At 40.1% G+C, this 20,919-nt stretch overlaps 1 long non-coding RNA gene and 2 pseudogenes across 2 annotated transcripts; 1 reads left to right on the top strand and 2 right to left on the bottom strand.

Annotated features, from left to right (window-relative positions):
* Window positions 1-1,154: 1,154 nt before the first annotated feature.
* On the bottom strand, window positions 1,155-10,607 carry LOC149118858 (MYCBP-associated protein-like; annotated as a pseudogene). The gene is made up of 10 exons (XR_016208097.1): window positions 10,585-10,607; window positions 9,847-9,996; window positions 8,885-9,109; window positions 8,535-8,748; window positions 7,902-8,163; window positions 7,440-7,519; window positions 4,944-5,024; window positions 4,543-4,640; window positions 2,797-2,851; window positions 1,155-2,275 (listed from the first exon to the last, which is right to left on the bottom strand). The product of XR_016208097.1 is annotated as an MYCBP-associated protein-like (transcript).
* A 46-nt stretch (window positions 10,608-10,653) lies between these two features.
* Window positions 10,654-11,165, bottom strand: LOC149118857 (uncharacterized). Its single transcript, XR_016202090.1, has 2 exons — window positions 11,089-11,165; window positions 10,654-10,709 (listed from the first exon to the last, which is right to left on the bottom strand). It is a non-coding gene; the product is annotated as an uncharacterized LOC149118857 (long non-coding RNA).
* Window positions 11,166-15,031: 3,866 nt separating this feature from the next.
* On the top strand, window positions 15,032-18,121 carry LOC110052313 (uncharacterized; annotated as a pseudogene).
* Window positions 18,122-20,919: the final 2,798 nt, after the last annotated feature.

The raw sequence follows: 20,919 nt of genomic DNA, 5'->3' as shown, positions 1-20,919 counted from the left end.
ATTTTCTTGACATCCAGGGCTGTGTTAGCCAACAATCCGCGGATATCTGGAACTGTTATGTATTTCTGGCTTAATTTGCCGAGCCCAAGGTCACCCAGGTCTTCATGCAGCTTGACTGTTACTTCCATTGCTCCCGAGATATCTACACCAAAGGTTTAAGAAAACGAGACTTGGGCTTAATCTGATAGATCACTATTCAACGATATACCTAAGCTTCCTTAAGTTCCCCTAGAAACCTGCCATCTTTTTCTGACGTCTATTTTTACTTTTATTGCTCGTTAGTTAACAGTTACCGTGGTAGTAGTGCGTATTTCTCTGCAGTGCATCAATGCATCAAAAAGAGCAGCCCTGAAGAGTTCAAAGATGATTCTTAAAATTTAAGTTATAACTTAGATGCATACCTTTTTCCAAGGGAAAGTTTCGGTTCCATGAGCAGCCCTTCTTCAGTAATCATTTTACTAAGCGCCTTAAAAAATCTTTCCTCTCCTTCGCCCTCCACGTATTTCTCTAACCCCTCAAGGATTATCAATTCATTTTTGCCAAAAGGTCGCTTAAACATCGATCGGTGCCGTTTGACAATAAGTGCTAAAGGTCTTATTTTCTTAGTTTCACCATGAAGGCATGCGCAATATTTATGGCTAAAATTCTTTTCTGCAATTTTTCCCAAATCGTAGCCTGACATGATCATTTTTTGAATACATCATCTGGGCGTAAACAACACCATAAGCTGTTTATCGACATAAAAAGCTAATCCTAAAGTTTAAATCGCTTCACCGTAAGTACTTAACGTGTTCAACGTGCTCACTAAACGTGTTCACAAACTGAAACAATGTACAAATCTAACTTTACATTACGAAAACTATACATCCTTTGTCGTCTCATTACTCGTCCACAAAATGGGGGGAGGGGAGGGGGGCGCTTATTTGGCCGATAGGAGGGGCGCTTATTCGAAGGGGGCACTCCGGGACTCGAACCTTACGCTGTCATCTCTCTTCGTCTGAACCCCACTCTATTCTATTTGGTCTAGGTGCTCAGCGTGGAGTAGTTTCTTAGCTTCAAGTGGTTTCATTTCGCGCGTTAGGGTTAGCTGTCAGAGACTAACCAAGAAGGAATCTGAGCATGATAAGCTCATTTGTAACACATACAAGAAGACATTTCATTGAGTAAACAACACCATATTTAATTCTGCTGTAACAAGAGTTGATATAAATACAGTTCGTTCTAAGTAATTGGGCAGCAAAAGCTCTACTCTGATAACACCGCAGTTTTAATGTTATCAAAAACAATGTCCATTCTGTCAAATGTATCCCCTACAAGGGCATAAGCCTGAACAAACAACAAATACAAATATCTTAATGCACATTTCTAACAACATTTTTTAAACTGACACTGTCATAAATCAAATCAAACTTTTCAGCATAAGTATACGGTCACTTTTGAAGACATGATTGATCATCCTAGTCATACGGTCCATTTTACCACTGCTTAAGTATTTGGACTGTCATGCACAAACTCTGTTCGTTCTTCCAACCAGGTTTCGTAATGTTGAATACCCATTAACACGCATGATAATTAGGAGGTTTTCAAAATCTAGTTGGAGGTGGATCGTTAGAGTCAAATTTAAACGTAAAATGTCAGGAAAATGTCAAGGAAAACCAAGGAACTGCTGACACTTTTCATTCACTCATTTGTCCATATCAAGAAAGCTTCATATCTGCGTAAAGAGCTTGTCTCTGTATTTTGCTTCTAAAACAGGGTCAGCAGCATTATCCACTGCTAAACCATCTACACTAACCGGAGTCTGAAAAAGATTACTGAAGAAAACAAAAATTATTTAAGGAAACAAGGACGCTTTTGTATCTACGGGTCACCCCTTAGTTTGCCCGGCCCGAAACACAAAGAAGATTCCAGATACGACATGGTAAGGGAATAACGCTAAATGATTATGGGAAGTAAACTTCATAAATTTCAGAATTAGTCACATTAAGAAGGCTTTGCTGTGCTCTCTACCTTGCCTTGCATTTGATGTGACAAACTATTTACAGATATTAAGTGCTAGCAAATAGGTTGAGAACGTGCATGTTTGTAAGCTCACCAAATCGTCACTTGCAGAACTAGGGTGGTGCGATCGCAAGATATTGTAATAATAATAATACGTTCTAGCATTCTGCAACTTTCAGTATATTTGGTAAAAATGAACATGATCTTACCCCAGTCCTGTCCGCTGCAGTTTCACTGAGGGCTGATTTAGACTGAGAGGAAGGTGTAGTGGTACCTAGAAAGAGGATTGGCCGTGAGTAACGTGCGGGAATTGTATCGACCCACACTAGCGAGAATAAAAGGGAGAGGCACATCAAAAGCAAAGAAAACTCAAGCTTCACTGGTTGCACTCGGTTTGTCTTGAAGGCTGTTGTATTCTTTTGTCATCTGGCATGACGGAGTTTGTAAAATATGGGCAGCTCATGCAAAAGGCCCATTGACTTCTCAAGACATCTTTCATTTTGGTTTTGTTTTGGTTTTGTTGTTGTCAAACGCTTATATTTCATTTTGATACACTTGTATTAAAACTGACACTTTTTCTGGTCGGGAGACTTCAAGAAAAATTTAATGCTATGTAGGTGGCCATTAAAATTCTTCCTCTTGTAGTAGAATAGGAAAATTAACCCTTAAACAAGAATGAGACTGACTTTTGCTCTACTATACTGGAAACGGCGTTTTTTCTGCCGGAACTGATTACCTCTGAACTAAGTCATACTAGGTAGACAATACATTTTTCCAATGAACATTACTACAGACCTCTTCCAGACTTTTTTGCTGATAACTTCGACCGCTGAGTGGAATTTGGACGATGCTAACAAAGAAGCAACAAATGAGATACGCAACCAATACGTGCGTTTGAGATAATCGCTTCTTAAAGAGCTATATCACGAACAAACTTAAGGACACTGGGAGCCGGCAGGAAGAACGAGTGCAAAAAAGGCGAGGGTTTTGGTGCGAAAAGGGCGTTTTTCCCGATGTCCCCTCATTCTTGCACTCGCTTCGTTCGCTTTTCACTAACCACCCCCCCCCCCCACCGCCCCCCGCCACCCCCTCTCTCGACCACAATGCGAGAACCTGGACCGGCTGAGGACAACTTAACATAACAGCATGTAGATGTAAAAAGAACGTAGAAAAGCGCGAAAGAAGTTCAGCTAAACCTCTCTATACAGCTAAACCTCTATATTACGGACAACTCATCTGGTGCAAGAGTGAGTAGTATATTCCTATAGTCTCTTCCTCTACAAGATAGCTACCTTCATCATACAGACATAAGATAGACACCTTTATTATACAGACACACAGCTAAGAGATTTTGGTGTCCGTATTGAAGAGGTACATGTACGACTGAAATAGTTAACCGAAAAAAAAACACAAAGATGATTACGACTAAGAAAGATCAAGACGGATTACAAACGGTATAAACTTGAGAGAAGCGGATGTGCTATGAAGCATGCTACCCACTTCAAGAGTAAATAAATTTGCGTGTTCTAAAATATATCTACCAGGGAGTGTTAACTCAACCTTGCAGAAACATTTTTGGAAAATCGAACATGCCACGACCTCATCTTAAGAATTCGATGTGCAAAATCTTTGTTTTGTCTCCCTGTTCAGCTCGGTCTTGTGACTCTAGCTTTGCTCGCATTGCTCGATTTAATGCTTGAGGTCTAGTTTTGTGTACTGGTAGCCGTTTGGATAGGAAAGTACGTAAGTTTGGATAGGGTAATACGTAAGTTGGGACAGGGTAATACGCAAGTTTGGACAGGGTAATACGTAAGTTTGGATAGGGTAACACGTAAGTTTGGATAGGGTAATACGATTAAGTTAGGTATTACTAACAGACAGGTCATGATCTGGTACGTAATAACAATCTTGAAGAGGTTCTGGACTCTGAAAGCCACAATTGTCTTAGTTAAAATGAAGATGCCAGCAGAACTTACACCTTCCATGAACTTTGTTTAATTTTTGAAAATCGTAACTTTGGTCCAGCTTATACATCTGGCCAAGGTGGATAACATTATCCACTGGATAAATCACTATCCAGCGGATAGCGTGGTTTGTTTTGTCAACACTTATCCACTGGATAGCGATTTATCCGGTGGATAGCGTTATCCACCTTTCGAACAACTGGGGCCTGGTCTCATCAAATAGATGAGAATAAAACGATTATCAAAGATAGAACTTCCCCGGTAACGGAAAGCATTTTCTCAGGTCCTGTACACCTGGGTGGAGAGAGGTACTTTGAAAGTAAAGTGTCTTCCCCAAGACCACTACGTACAACACAAGTCGCCTGACCAGGCCTCAAACGTGAGCTCAAACTCGTAGTCCAACACCAAGCCTGAATGCATGGCAATGAACAACCAGAACAAAGAAAGCAAGCGTTATCTCTTTAGCGTATAGTAAAAGCCGTTATGTCTGCCACCCCTTGTTGCACATATATAAAACGTAATATGAAATGTTATAAGAGAGGCTCTACAATGATCCCACATGCTGACACGAACTTACAGATTCAGGAATCTTGCCTCCTGTCTTGTCTTTCTTGTCTTCCTTTCTGCTGTCCGCTTTCGTTTCAGAAGTTGTTCCTTTACGTAGCCGTTTTTCTACTGATTTGTTTTAAAACATTTTAAAAAAGCAAAGAAAACAATAAAATATAAGTACAAAGTAGTACCAAGTAGTTACCAGGTCTTACATCTAGCGGAAGAGCCTACTGAGGCTTTTAAACAAGAAGTAGCATTCGCTCGGATTAATAGAAAATAAATCAGCGACGGTCCTTGATATTGAGTTACAGTGAAACCTGCTGATGTAATAGAAACGATGTAATAGAAACGAGGGAAATGAGTTTAATCAGGATAACCGTGGGTTACCCTGTGGAGTGGATTCCTTTCTCGTACAATAACCTGGGTTACCTGTTGAAGGGACTTTAGCTACAAGTCCCAATCCTCGTCCTTTTCGAGCTGTGCGTAAATCTGCTTCAGTTCTTGAACCACCTCATCCTGGAAATACATCTGAAAAGATGGACCACAATGAGATCAAAATGGTTTATTTGGCGGGTCATAGCCTCTGTATTCCAGCACAGCTGCCCATCCGCCCGGCGGTAGTCTCGGTCTCTGTGGTAGGAAGCGAGTTATGCACAAGGAATATGGAATGCTAGTCCATTGCAGTGTCTCCCATAGTAAAAACAGGCTGCTGTCACTTTTACCCCTCAGGTGGAGAGAGAATCTATGAGAGTAAAGTGTCTTGCCCAATAACATAACAAAATGACCTCAGTCAGGGCTCGAGCCCGGACCGCTCGATTGCACGCTAACCCATGTGGACACAGAAACTCGCATAAGAAAGCGATTCACAATCATATGTACAGTATTTAGTTGTACCACGTCAGAAAGAGTCTGGAATGCTTTGGTCATTTGGTCTACACTTGATAAGGTAAGCTAAGATGTGAACAGCTATGTATGTAGTTTTTCGTCTCAGCCCTGCAGCTGACAGTTTTGAATGGATTTCCCAAATGCATTATATCCAAATTAGTTTGACTTAAAACATCGACACTGTTTCTTATGACATGTACAACTATCTGTTGCAACAAAAAGTTCTTACCCCTTGGTTTGCTCTTCCAAATATCTCCTCTTCCCAAAACATTAATAAACAAGCTCGTGATTATTTTGCCGTTACTGATAAACTTCTTTTTTAAAATAATACAAATATGAAAGTTACGTTTACCAAGATTTATAGCATGGCATAGAAAATACAGCCAATCAGAACACAGGAAAGCCGCTTTTACCAGACGGTTACACCTTTCCATCGTGTGCTGCGGGTAAGTCGCATTGACTGTGATGGCCACTGCATCTTCTATGGCTTGGTACTGTAGCTTCAGTGTATGCAACGCTTTTGAAAGGCTCGTGTCAACACCGAGAAAATACAAGTGGGATATTCCATCACTCAAAAGCGTTGGATAACTACTGGAAATCTCAAGCCCAATTTGCTAGCCACAAACACCCACATTTCTAAACAGTCACCTCTGAATAACCTGTGTTGGATCCTAATTTAAGGATATAGTGGCACACAAATTTTAAAGACAAAATGATGGAATCTTAAATTATAGTAAAAATTGACGGGGAAAAATAATGAAAGAACTGCAGTAGAGAGAGGGTTGAAAGAGAGGAAAGAATGATCAGTGGGATGAACGGCTATCGAATCTCAGTCGAAAACGCACGAGAGAAAAAAAAACAGTTTGCACAAAAACGTCTTTTGTAACATGTGGTAAGCGTGTTAAAACACGCTCATGTTACTCTAAGTCAATAAAATGACACGGTTCACTTTACCTCTAGGGTATAAAAGTACAACAAGCGAGTATAACATATTGGCACGTGAGAATTAGCACCTATTGTATATTATATTTTGTGTACGCATATTTAAGTAGGATAGCACATTATGTAAATGTAGAAAGCACACACATCCACGCGGTGTGTATGAACAAGCAGAATAAACCTATTCGACAACACACTACATGGTGGCAGCGTTTTACAAGAATAATTTCTAGAGTTAAATCAAGAGAGGACAGCAGAAGCGAATTATGGCAACAGCAACGTCTTTTGCGTCGCCTCAGATGAACTGGGACGCTCCTGATCCGATAACTGCATTCGCAAGATCAAACAAAAATGTTAGCTTATGTTCTCAAGCGTTCTCAAAGACGCCGATGACGAAGAAAAAGTGAGCTATATTTTGCTCTGGTCGGGTGAAAAAGGCCTGGATTTATACAACAGTTGGACATTCACAAAGGAGGAAGACAGGAAAAAGCCTGCCATTATTTTCGAACGGTTCGAGAATCAATTGGAACCGAAGACGAGTCATCGAATTCACAGATACACACTACAAGGAATGCGACAAGAACAAGGTGAGCCAGTGGATGATTTTATCTCAAGATTAAAAAATCTAGCAGCAAAATGTCAATTTCGCGACAATGCCGAAGTCGAAGACAGAGTTTTGGATCAGCTCATTTGGGGGTCAAGAAATCTCGATGTCCAGAAGTCTCTCATAAGCCGAGACAAATCATTGACGCTTGCAGCCGCTATTGAGACTGCAAGAAGCTACGAAGCGACAAGTAAACACATGAAGACACTGGCAGGAAGTAGCGAAAGCCATCAAGAGGGTAGAAGTATAGATGCCATTTATAAGGAACAAGAAAGGGAATCCTGTAACAACTGCGGAAAACAACACCCGAGGAACAAATGTCCAGCCAACGGTACATTATGTCGAAAATGCGGCAAAGCTAATCATTGGCAATCTGTCTGCCGATCCAGCAAACGGAGACAACTTAACCAAGGAAGAAAACCGGCCTTCAAAAAAGTTATTCACACGATTGAGGATAGGGGCGACGAGGAAAATGATGAAATTCTGACAATCAGTACCATCGAGGTTAACACCATAGAAGACACGCAACATTCGACACACGACACACGCGATGAAGGCTTTGCAACACTTGAGATAACTCAGCCAGAAAAGAAGCGGAAAATTAATCTCCAGTGCAAGGTAGACACAGGTGCACAGAGCAATGTTCTGCCTATCAGGCTACTTCGCATAATCGCCCCAGAGAAGTTTGACGACGAAGAAAACCCCAAACCAGAAGCACTGGAAAAGAATGAAGCCGTCCTTTCAGCATATGGTGGCTCTGTAATCAAGCAGCTTGGCACTATAAACATCCCTTGCAAGTACAAAGAGAAGAAGATTAACTGCATTTTCTACGTCACAGACACTTCAGGGCCAGCTATTCTCGGTCTAAAAGCGTGCACTGCTCTAAAACTGGTCACCCTACACTGTACACTAAGAACAAATCAATTAGACCAGGCTGATTTAACTCGCAGTGTCAATGCCCCAGCTCAAAATTCGGGTACTTGCAAGAAAAGCTCGAAATACATTGGAAGTCATGCGCTCCACCGCTATCCCCAGTCACCTGAATGACACCACTCACCGTGATATAAGCATCCACAGGGGATCTGGGCCTGTCGGGAGTTCGAACGCCTTCAAGGATCTCATCCAGAAGTCTAGCTGCAGTTTCCACGGCCTCTCTGTGAGCTAGCTCCTGTTCGATCTGTTGTCTGGCCTCTTTGCAGATGCCATCCTCCACTGCTACGCCTAAACAAACATGTTTATAAACACAGCTGAACACTGCCATTTCGAAATCTCAGGGGAAACAAAAAACAGCTCGAAATAGCGGGAGTTCCAAATAAGCGATAGCAAATGACAACAACAGTAATTCTTTATTAAAACTCGACTTGGTTAAAAGAAATAGGTGTGCTTGTAGGGTCGTGTATCTAGCCAAACGTTTAAGAAAAACAGAAATATGTACAGCAATGATACAATAATTCTACAATTCCAACAATTCTACAGCTCTACAATTCTATGACTGGAGGGCTAATCCAAGGGAAATGATACTGAGTGCGAAATAAAGGGGAAAAACTTCAAAAGAAATGACCCGCAAACTTACTCAAGACAAAGCTCATTACCTCTCAGAGTGATTCTTATTGGGACGCCACCACACAATGTAGGCCTAGTCATAAGCTCCCACGTCTCTGTGAAGATCCCAGCATTGGGGGATTTAAATACGAATGGGAACTTCAAAGTATCCCCTGGCAGAATCACCCCGCTCTTAGTGTCAAAGTAAAACCTTTGAGTTTGGCCTGCAAGCTTTGTACACAGCACGTTGAGCCGAGGTATTTTCTGTTGGGTAAAGAATAGAGTTAGTGTACAAATATTCGAGATAGCACTTCATCAAATTTCAAACGCCTCGAATATACGTTCAAAACAACAACGGCAATTTCAACACCGAAAAAAAAAGGCTAAAGTCATAAAATACCTTCCAGGAAAAGTATATAGCCGTTGTTCCATCGTTGCATATATCCAAATGGGAGGTGACCCTATCTCCCACATTGGCGTCAAATATCACGCGGCAAGCCACGCCTACTTGTCCACTGACGGCAGTCCTCTGTCCGCTCCACTGAGCCGTTTGCCCACCAAAATGGATAACGACGGTCCAAATATGGGCTGAGGTACAACATCAGCAATGTTTGCTAGAGGATCCCTGGAAATGGACAGACCAAACAAACAGTGGCAATGTTCAAGGGAACCGGTCAAAGCGTCCCCTAGACAGAACGCCCTGGACAAGACGGCGAAGACGCTCCCTCAAGAATATGGAAAAACACTGGTTGTACAACGTATCTTCAAACAAGGCTTATTCCATATAAATATCCCAGGGAAGTTTTGTCTAATGGGTGGTTTGACTTCACTTATAGGTGATATACACTGTACACTGTATGCACGAGCAAAGTCACTAAAAATCACGCAAAAAATTCATGAGTTTTGTGGCGGTAAATGAAAGAGTGAAATCTGTATTGCGTACAGAAATAAAATACTCCATGAAAGCGATTCAAAAGCGTCCTCTGATTTAAGAAGGTTAAAATTTCTACCTAGCAGTTTTTTTATACGTTAGAAAACACGCGAGTTTCTGATTTTCCAACTTCTGTCTCCAATATCTCGATACCTAGGTGCATTTTCAGCCACTTTTGATTCCCAGTCATAATGACTCGCTAATTTTGCTTACTATAACTGCGGTGATGTCTTAACAGAAGAAGAATCCAAGCAAACACCAGGATGGATTTAACCAGCCGCTGTTTCGGGAAATGAGTCCACGCTCACCCCCAAATTTGAGAGGAACACGACCGGACCCAAGAGAGCGGCGGAAATCAAGTCTAAATAAACAATGCCAAGTAAAGTAACAGAAAACGAATGAAACAGAGTGAGGACATTTTGGATGCTGACCTTTCACTCGTGGTTTCTTCTAACATTTCACTCTCCTCTTCCTCTTCTTGTACGACCGACATCATATCAAACTTGGATGAATGTTGAGGCTGGTTTGTTCCTATCACCTCGAGCTCATCAATGTACTGATCAAGAGAAAACAAGACTTTACTATGCGCCTGTCATGCAATCTTTCCTTCTCCACAAGGGAGAGGAAAGCGTGACGACTACAAAAAGCACCTCAGCAGTGTCACAACACAATTTGGGACACTGAGGAGTTCGGCCACAGTTTCTAAAGTTCGTTGTTCGCAATCTTAATTCTTCCTAAATCTTGGACATCGTTAATAATTTTTGTTGCGCGTCATTTCTGCCTTTAGTTAATTAAACTTACTATTTTGCTGTTTTCTTCGATGTCAAGAAAAATTTAAACATTGAGAAGATATAGCATAAGTTAGATTGACTAAACTTATGTCCTTGGTTTACAGCTTGGAACTGGTTAACGTGTCTGGTTAGTGTTAGCAAGTCTAGATATCTATAATCAAATCTCCACTACTCCATGAAACTACAGAACAAGTCAAGCAGAGAATTTTTCAAGTTTGCAAGCCTTCGGCATCAAAATTTGCAGGAAAAATTTGTTTACCTGTAGCCTTCATGAAAAACGCGTACATGTAACTCAGTTTTCAGATAAACGACTTGATTGAAAACCACAATGTTTTGCAGCAAAGAGAACACTTTTGTAACGATCAGTTTTCTTCTTACCGGCTCATGAGGATCCAGCTCATGTAGAACAGTTTGGAGCTGCTTCTTTCTCTCCTGAATATAAGTTGATTTTTGCCATGGATAGTGCACTGAAGCAGACCTGTGGGTTTTGGACCACTCTATGCCTGCACAACAAAATATGTTCCATTAAAGGTCTTCCTCACCGGGTGGGGGAAAGGAAGGGTCCCGTATGAAAATGATGGCGAATCGTGTCAGAAATTTGAAAAAAAAAAAAAAAAAAAAAAACACTCAAAAGACATCAGAAACCATATTTCTAAGGTTGGGGAAGGGGGAAACCAGTACAGAATGTATTGCCAATGGAATTAACAAGTAGATTATGAGCTCGAGATTTCTACCACGCGATAGTTGACGAGAGTGCAGCCTAATCAGTCATTCTGCTTACCTAACTTATAGCCTGTGTTTGTTGAAATACACATGGTCCAGTAAGAAAGCGAAAACGTAACTTTATTTGCCAAACCATGAAACTGTGCCTTAAAAACTTACCCATTTCATTCTTGATATAGATGGCTTTTCCAATGTGTTCAATTGCTGGTGGATAACCACGCTCAGTCTGTGTTAAAGTCATACTTCAAGAAAACAGAACGTGATAAACCATCAATTACCACATGTAACTGAAATAAAATCTGCATTGATGAAGTTAACTTAACCAGAGAACCATAAAAACACCTTGGATAACGTTAGGTAGAAAACAGGCCCTACCATTTTAAAATAATTTGCAAAATGATAATTGCAGCTAAGAGGCAGCCAACGATTACATTAAATAATATTGTTAATATTAGAATCATAATAATTAAGAGTATTATTAGTAACATTGGGATAATGCACCTTCGACAATTTTTTAGTATCATATGTAACAAATTGCTATTCAGCTCTCATACTTCAGTCTATGAAATTAAAAAAAACCACCAAAATATGAATTTTCATTCAACCGCTATTCTAGATACTTATGAATGAGTTCTCCCTGTCTTTGCAACGAGATGGCTGCAATGTGAAAAGGGAGATCTAAAATATTTTAGTATCAGTTTAATAATACTTACTTACTTAATCTTACTTAATCCCTGTTTCATCGTCTCCTATTTGTTCTACTTGTTTCCAGAACTCACTGCCAACATGATCTACAAACATCATTAGCACATACGTACAGTATGAGCATTAAAAATATATTAACTGTATTTAACTATATGGCCAGTTTTACACAACATAGTGTGACTGAAACCATTACTGAAGTCACAAATCAGGACTAAAGCGGTAATGTAAAACTATACTTACATCCTTTGCCATAGTCCATTGATGGGATAGACCTGTCGATGGCATACCTGTAATTCCCGGAAATCAAATTATTTCTTTTTGTTTTGAATGACATCAAAGAAAACAGCTTGATTACTGGTTATCATAATTGATTGATTGATTGATCGATCGAGTCATCAATTGACTGATGGATTGATGGATCAATGGATCGATTGATCAATGGATCGATTGATTGATTGATTGATCGATTGAATGATCGATTGAATGATCGATCAACTCAGATTGATAGATATACACGTGTATAAACTATTTTTCATGTACCTGTCTATTTTGCGTTTCCCTGTAGTCTTCACTTTGGTTCATTACCAACATATCTGTTGAGGTCTTAAAAATATCTGGAAAATACATTTTAAAACAAGTTTAAAAATTTGGTCTGTTAACTGAAATATGTAGTTGAAAATTAAATTATGTATTTCACAGTCTGCTGTATCAACCTGACTTTAATTCACATGAAAACAAAGGAGAGAGACTTTGTTGTTTTTGCCTGGCAGCATCAACTAATAAAGCTGCTGTAAGCTACTCCCCACTCCTTAGCATTCTATCAGCAGGTACAACCTACAATTTGTCACGGAAAACATTTATAATACTGTAAAATCCCAGGTTGAAAAACCCTGGTCTTATATGACTTCATAAGGGGTTTTGGGTGGGCTTATAAACAGGGAGGGTTATATCCAGGGGGAGGGGGGTGGGGAGGTTGGGCATATTAGCAGAATAAAAGAAAATGTTTCGGAACAATGGGATAAAACGTATCTGAGAACAAATTAAAGCTAACATATCATTATATGTACATTATTTTAGAGCTATAACCCTATTACCCTATTGCCTCTTTTCATGTGACGTCATCATTTTCCAAAATGAGAAATTACTAATCCTTCTGAAGTTTTAGTTTCAACAGATGGAAGACCCTCTAATAACTTGACGTTTTGCAGCGTTTAAGCTCGACAGGGTTCCTCATTTTGAAATAGGGCACGTTTGAATTTCCAAGTTTATGCGTTGTGTGACGTTAAAATGGCAACCCGATAAGGCTCTCGAGTAGTCAAAAAGATGAGTTATTGCTCAAGTTTTTGCTAACTAAACAGTTGTTGCTTTATAAAAAGTGTTAATTTCAATGTTTCGGAGCTCTAGAGTAATAACTTTTCGTTTCAATGACAAAACTCGATGACAGATGTTTCTGTTACTTTACGGCCGCCATGTTTGTGTCCCTCTGAGGGGCACAAACATGGCGACTTCATACAAAGCTCTATAAATTTGAGTGAAACACTTCTCCGAATAACGGGAGAATGAAAAACTGCACAGACCTCAATCTTGGCGAGGTTGTTTATATATCAATCATCTTTCATATCCCAGCTTCTTGACTAAATTGACTGTATGGTTATGATTTTTATTTTTGATGGCGTGACACTTCAAACCAGCCATTATTACTCCCTTACCCTATTAATGATTACCCTGTTTACACTATTTAGCTTTAAAATTTGTCATTTGTAAGCACATAGAAGGGCTTAATTATCCAGGGGGGCTGATAACCAGGGGGGCTTTAACCTGGGATTATATGGTATACCTAGGTCGAGAGAGGCACTAGTCAAGTACATGTACAGTATCTTGCCCAGAAACACAATCCGAATTGACCCCGGCCAGGGCTTGAACCCAATTAATTATGCTGGGACGCAAGTTGCACAGTGGGACTTCCAAAACAAAGGAAAGTTGGGCTGGACTGGTACGAGTTTCTTTGTTCTGGAAGTCCCACTGTGTAACTTGCATCCCAGCATAATTATTTCCGTACCACGTGGCCAGATCGTGCAAAGGGCCTGTTCAAAGTCAAGCACACTAACCCTTACCAAGGCCACCACAACAAACAACATTGAACTTTACTCCAACTTAGACTAGAATACCAGTACGTGCAGGTACAGTCATGATATTATATATAATTCTGAGCTCAATATATATAGCCGTACTCTCAAACTCTTCAAATATTCATATTAATTGATAAAAATGTGCACATGCTTTTGTCAAATTTATTAGTAAATCAAATTAGCTGTAAGGAAGAGTTTCTGATGTGCCGGTATGTCACTATGTCAAGAACTTACTAGAAAGGTGTTGCTGCTGTTTCTTTCTTTGTAACATCTGTCTCTGCCAGTTAGTCAGAGCATTATTTTCATTTATCTTCAAAGAGCAAAGAGAAAGCACCATTTTTGATGAAGACAGGGAGCATGATAATTTATACATCTATTACTTGTAGTAATCAGACATTATGAGAGTGTGTTCGACGCTCTCACTTTAATATATATATAGTTTGAATAAACAGAAGAAGATGCGAACTTTTCTCGTAGGAGGTCTTTAATTCAAGTGGACGTTTCGCCCATTCGGGCTTCTTCAACACTAAGAATATCGATACTCGGAATCATCAATACTCACTATCAATACTCGGATTCCGAGTATTGATATTCTTAGTGTTGAAGAAGCCCGAATGGGCGAAACGTCCACTTGAATTAAAGACCTCCTACGAGAAAAGTTCGCATCTTCTTCTGTTTATCCAACCTATAATTATTTAAAGAAGAAGCGTTCTGTATCCACTGGATCCTTTTCTCCAAGGCATCATCGTTGGCAAACCAACATCGTTTACACATCTATCTATCTATCTATCTATCTATCTATCTATCTATCTATCTATCTATCTATCTATCTATCTATCTATCTATCTATCTATCTATCTATCTATCTATCTATCTATCTATCTATCTATCTATATAACTAACTGCAGACAGTACTGTTTCGGCCTTCGGCCTATATATATAAATCGTTACCAATCGGGAATCCTTACTGATCCTCGTGGCGCTGTGACACATTTGTTGGCCTGAGCTTTCTGGTAACGATTTTTCAATCTTATTTAGAGCTCGTTTTTATTCAAAAGTTGTAATAACTGAAGAAGGTCTCCGACCGAAACGTTTTTTATTAAATTTTTTAATCTTTTTTACGTCAGAAGTTATCCGTCCTCACAACTTTTTAACTTTCTACGTTCGTTTATGCTGCGAGGTTTGGACTAGGAATCTTTACTGATCCTCCTGACGCTGTGACACCTTTGTTGGCCTGAGAGTTCTGGTAACGATTTTTAATATTTTATATTCTGCTCTCATCCGCCTGCGAATCATCCATCCTGGTTGATCCAAAGATGTTACCTCTCAATTTCATAGTGAGAAAAGCTGCTTTTGTTTGGAACAAGCTCTCCAGGTATCAGTACCTCTGTACTTTCCTTAAACTTTGTTTGGTTCGTAATGTTATTCCGGTTGGCTTTAATTTTCGTTTTCATTTGGCTTTAAACATTGACAATGTTAACCTTAACACGTTTTGTAAGCACTCTCTTCAACGCACATCAAGGGACATTTGCAATGCGGTACTGCGAGCTTGCCAAGAGAAAGTTAACCTTCTTCAACAGGAGCTCAGACTTCACAGGGAACAATTGTTTTCGAGACTTAGCTATAACTTGGCTCTTTTCCTATGGAATGGCCTTAAGAGTGAAAACGGCAATCTACTCCACACATTGAAAGAAAGGGAAAAGCGCAAGTGGCTCAAGACTATTCCTCTTGATCCTGAATTGGATTTACCCAACGCCACCGTGACGGATAATCCACCTACAACCAGACGCAGTCGACGCTACAACAAGTGGGGCAGGCTCTTAAGGAAACGTTAGCATTTCCGCCAAAAACGCCGATTGCCTAACCCGGCCAATTTGGACCAACTACACCAGTTAGACCCTGTTAACCTTTCGAGCGCGTCCATGGATGCAAATCAGGTCAACTTACTGAGGAAAGGACCATCGTTTTGTCCAACGCCTAAGGACATCAATTAGCAAAGCGTGTATGACGACTTGGAAGTTTTTGAAGCCCGACTACGAACTGCAGCTTTCTTCATTGATAGCAATCCCGATGACAACTTGGCGGTCTGCTCTTAACTCGGGTTCCAAAGGATAGGAAATGGAAACCTCCAATGTCAAGGTACCCAGAACTTGAACTATTTTTAGCTAATATACGGCGTGATCTTATTAATCCTGAGAACATTAGACAAGCTAGAGATAACCTTTCTAAAAAAGAACGAGTGGCGCTTAAAGAACTTAAAAATTCTAATGTAGTGATTCGTATACAAGACAAAGGCTCTCGATTTGTATTAATTGATGAGAAAGAGTACGAGGAAAAAATGTTTGGTCAGCTCAACAACCGGTTACATTATAAACCTTTGCAATCGGATCCTACCTCTAAGCATTTGGCATTAGTAGAGAGTTGGTGCTCTAAATGGCTAGGAAAGGGTGAGATTTCTCCCGAAGTAGCTAAGTGGGTTTTAAATAAAGAAGCGAGACCAGGAGTTGCCTTTGGAAATATCAAAACGCACAAAACGGGCAATCCGCTCAGACTTATTACATCTTGTTGCGGCACGGCAATTGAAAACTTATCGGTCTTTACAGAATTCTATTTACAACCACTTGCCCGAAAATTACCATCGTTTATTAAGGACACCACCGATCTGCTTAACAAAATAGAAGATCTAAATACAAGCGGCCCCTTTCCAACTGGCACCTTACTGGTCTCGTGGGACGTGGTTTCAATTTTTCCTAACATCGATAACAAACTCGGCCTCACTGCAGTGAGGAAGGCTTTGAATGCTAGAGAAAACAAATTTCCATCCACGACTTGTATTTTGGAAGCTGTAAAAATTTGTTTGGAAAGTAACCATTCTGTTTTTAAGGAAAATTTCTTTCTTCAAATCCATGGCACAGCTATGGGTCCAAAGAATGTTTGCAGTTATGCTGACCTAGCCATGGGCGAAATTGATCTCAAAGCTAAGTTTTCTGGTCCGATAAAGCCGTCCTTATGGTGGCGGTATCGAGACGATGTTTTTGATCTTTGGCAGCAAGGCCTTCCTGCCCTACAATTTACGGATTACATTAATTCCGTTCTCTGTATCCTACCATTAAATTTGAGTTAGTTTTTTCTGAGCGTGAGCTTCACGTACTAAATCTTACTTTATATCTTATCGATTGGTTTACTAAGACAGATGTCTATTCCAAACCTACAGACAGCCACTTATATCTTCCACCTTCTAGCTGCCATCCTAAACATGTTTTCAAGGCTATTCCTTTTGGAGTAGCCACAAGATTAAAAAGAAATTGCTCGGAGGAAATTTTTCTCGCCGACAGAACAGCTGAGTACAAAAGGTACCTTGTTAACCAGGGTTATACCTCTAAATTAGTTTCTGATCAATTCTCCAAAGCCTCCGCCATTCCTATAAATGATTTACTTAAGACTCGTGGAAAGGAAACGAAGAAATTATTTCCATTTGTGATTACATTTAATCCAAATCTACCCGACGTAGGCAACATAATCAGAAAGCATTTGTTCATTCTACAATCCAACCTCAAATTAAAAGAACTTTTCCCTCGAAGTTCTATCATACCATCTTTTCGTCGATCAAAAAATCTCAAAGAATTATTAGCACCATCTCGTTTCAAAACTGTCGAAGAGGGACAAATAATTCATCAAAACAATGGTTGGTTCAAACGTGATAGGAATAGATGCGACCTTTGTCGAAATTTCTTTCTTGAATCCAAATCATTTCTTAGTTTTCAGACGGGCAAAAAATACACCATTCATTCCAGGCTTTCTTGCGATTCAAAAAATGTAATTTATTTGGCTTCTTGCAAGAAATGTCGCTTGCAATACGTGGGATCTACCACTACCGATTTTAGAATTAGGTTTCGTAATCATAAACAAAACCTTTCAAAACCTTTCACAAACAAAACAACTTGTGAAGTAGCAATACATTTTAACAAAATCCCACACACTCTAGATGACGTTTCGTTCCAATGTATTGATCAGGTACAGACCTCAAACAACTCTGAGGAGATCGATAGGCTTCTAATTACAAAAGAGGCTTATTGGAATGCTCAGCTGTTCTCTTTGGCACCCCATGGCTTAAATAAAAGAAAAGAATTTCATTCGAAAAATAGAATTTGTTATAATTAATGAAATCCTCTCCTATATTGTACGTTATTGATTGATCGTCCGAAGGCCCTTTTCTTGGATTTTGTCAGCCTTTTAGGTGTTGATTAGACTCAAAGGCCCTGTCAAGGGATCTTATTATGATTAATATTATTTAAGGGCCCCTCCAGGGATTTTGTTGCTAATTTGCCCTTTCAGGCTCCAAAGGCCTCGTTTTGGGATTTTGTTCCAGTTGATGTTTTCAGTTATATGTAGGGGAGGGTTTTACTTTTTCCAATGCTTGCCGCGTTGCCTCTTCGGTTATTTTATTTGTTTTAGCCAGTTTGGTCTTTTAGTTTTTAGCTTTTATCTCTCAGACTCTGCCGATTATTTTCATAATAGTTTGTTTTGGACTTATTCAATATTTCTGCGCTTTGTTGATTTTGTTTTTTGTTCTTTGTTAATTAACACCACTTTTTGCTCTTTCACGTGATTTTGTACTTTTATTAATTGTCACTTGTAATTACGTAATCACTAGCACCTTAATCTTATTTAAAGCTCGTTTTTATTCAAAATTTGTAATAACTGACACTCATCAGGGGATTTAATGAGAATAATCTTTACCACCGTTTATATACAATATAATTTACATAATATATGCAGCGCGCAATTTAACGGGTTAGTTGTTTCGTAGGAGGGCTTTGTTTCTGTGGCGGCAAGATGATACGATTTCATTACGTTTGTTAAGTGTTGATAGCTCGGGTTGGCTGATGATAACGAATTTTTCTTTAAGGCAAAGGTTACATCTTTGGCTTGAGCTGTTATACGGCGAGTGTGATGAGAGAATGCGCCAGGAAATAAAGTGTTCGATGTTATTGTCTTTGAGGATCCAGATGTGCTTGCTGCGTTCGGTCGAGTTTCTGTGTTTAGCATGGCGGAATGATGCGGTGTGGTTTCTGTATCTAGTTTTGAAGTCGCTCTCTGTGAGTCCAATGTACGTTTCTGCCGTGTTGTCGTCTTTGCGTGTTACGGTGGCTTGGTAGATTACAGATGATTGTAGGCAGTTTCCGTCGAGCGGGCATGCGTTCTTTTGTCGGCAGTTACATGACTTTTTGTTGTTGATGGTAGCAGCGGCGGCGGTGTCATCAGTCGGCATAGATGCAGTTAGGATGCGTTTGTTATGGCTGTCGATTATTTGTTTTGTGTTGTTCATGCAGCTGTAGCTGATCTTAATGGTGTTTCGGTTAAAGATCTTTCTTAGCTTGTGATCTTTCGGAAAGTGCTTATCTATTAGGGCGAGGAATTTGTGTCCGATGTTGGTGCTGGTGTTCTTGTTAAAAGGAGGGTTGTACCACAGGATGTTACTACGTTGTCGGTTTCTCCGTTTGCGTGTGTTGGCTGGTTCGTACTGTAGTGTTTAGCGGTATCCACTTTCGTCGAGTGCTTTCTGGTATGGAGGGGCGGCTTGGTCAAAGGATGCTTTGTCGGATGATAGGGATGATAGGGATGATAGTCGTTTGTTGATGCCGGCGGGAATGTTCTTAGTGGTGATCGGCGGGTGGTTACTCTCGCGGTGGACGTATTGCAGTGAAGTGTTTCGGCTTTGTAAATGGCTGATAAGTGTTTCGGTTAAGGTTGAATGTGACGTCTAGGAAGTTGATTACTTGTTTGTTAGCTTCTATGGTGATGCGTAGTCCGTTATTGTTAAAGATGCGGCATATCTCTTTCTTGATGTTCTCTGTGTCCCTAGGTGTGGCGTTAGTGATGGCTAGTCCGTCGTCTCTTTGGGTTCATTCATACCCCCTTAAGTTATGGTGTATGGAAATCAGAACTTACAAGGATAAAAAAATTATATATATTCTGTATGCTGCGTCCTCCCCGTCCACATAGTCTCCTTCGCAGCCGTTTTTTTGGGATGAAGCGTTGCGTGACATCCTAAAAAGCGGCTGCGGAGGAGACTACCGTCCACACTACACCGCTCGAAAACGGTGATATGTTATTAGAAAACAACACAACTGTCATCTGCACATGCGCACATAATGTGAATGACATCAGCATTTTTGAAAGCTTCCGTCACTAATACGATGCTCGGGGAAGGTAAGGGGGTACTCCCATATATGGGCTATGCAGGTATGTGTCGCGGGATAGGTATACGATCGCTCTCCTTCAATTCAAATGTTCTCTCCTCAGCAGGACCCACAGGAGAGCTGCAAAATGTTCGTTATATAAAGCCGCTGTGCGAGATTAGTGCAGGCGCAAAGTGAAATGGATCTGCGCCTGCACTCATTACGTTCAGCGGAATCTGCCCACCCGAAAAAACCCTTTTGAGCCTCGCTCTGTTATGAGCCTCTGTGGGGGAGAGCGTTTCATATGTATGTTCGTTTTCGCCGAAAACGATAAACGTTTTTGATCGTATTTAAGTTAGCAGTAAGCTAAAACGCATCGGAAATTATGCGTGTACTTACCTAGTTTGGACGCCGACGTGGCCTTAAGGGGGGGGGGGGGAGGGCTCCACCTGAAATATGCCCTTTTCTACACAGTTTTCACAGCCCCGACGAACTATGTATCACTGAAAAGCTAATTGCTTGCAAATTACTAAAATGTATATTTCAATGGTGTGTCGGTTATTGTAATATGACAACAAGCTTTCAAAGTATCACATGCTGTGCATGACCCCTATGCACTTGAGAAAATATTTTTATGTACGTTTTAAAGCGAACAATGTCTTTTTACTTGTATTCTTAAGTAAACAAATGTCGAGCTTTAATGAATAAGAGATTTTGCGAAATTTGAAATTGCGGAACATTTAAAGCTGCGCAATCTAAATTGTGAAACATTTATTTTGATAACTTCTATCATAGGAATTCTATGGCAAATTCCCCCGTTCATAACAATTAAATCAGTGAGACCTAGCAATCCTGAAAATTTGAGGTCAAAAGCTTAAATTCTTCTAGACTGATACCTTTTCTAAAAGGCAAAAATAAGTGGTTTCGCATTGAGAAAACGAGCTTTGAACTTACAGGGTTCTCAAAATAAAACT

The sequence above is a fragment of the Orbicella faveolata genome, unplaced genomic scaffold (genome assembly GCF_042242905.1).
Source record: "Orbicella faveolata isolate gen_17 unplaced genomic scaffold, um_ofav_v1 contig_1, whole genome shotgun sequence".
Taxonomy (NCBI): domain Eukaryota; kingdom Metazoa; phylum Cnidaria; class Anthozoa; order Scleractinia; family Merulinidae; genus Orbicella; species Orbicella faveolata.
This window is presented reverse-complemented; position numbering and strand designations above follow the sequence as displayed.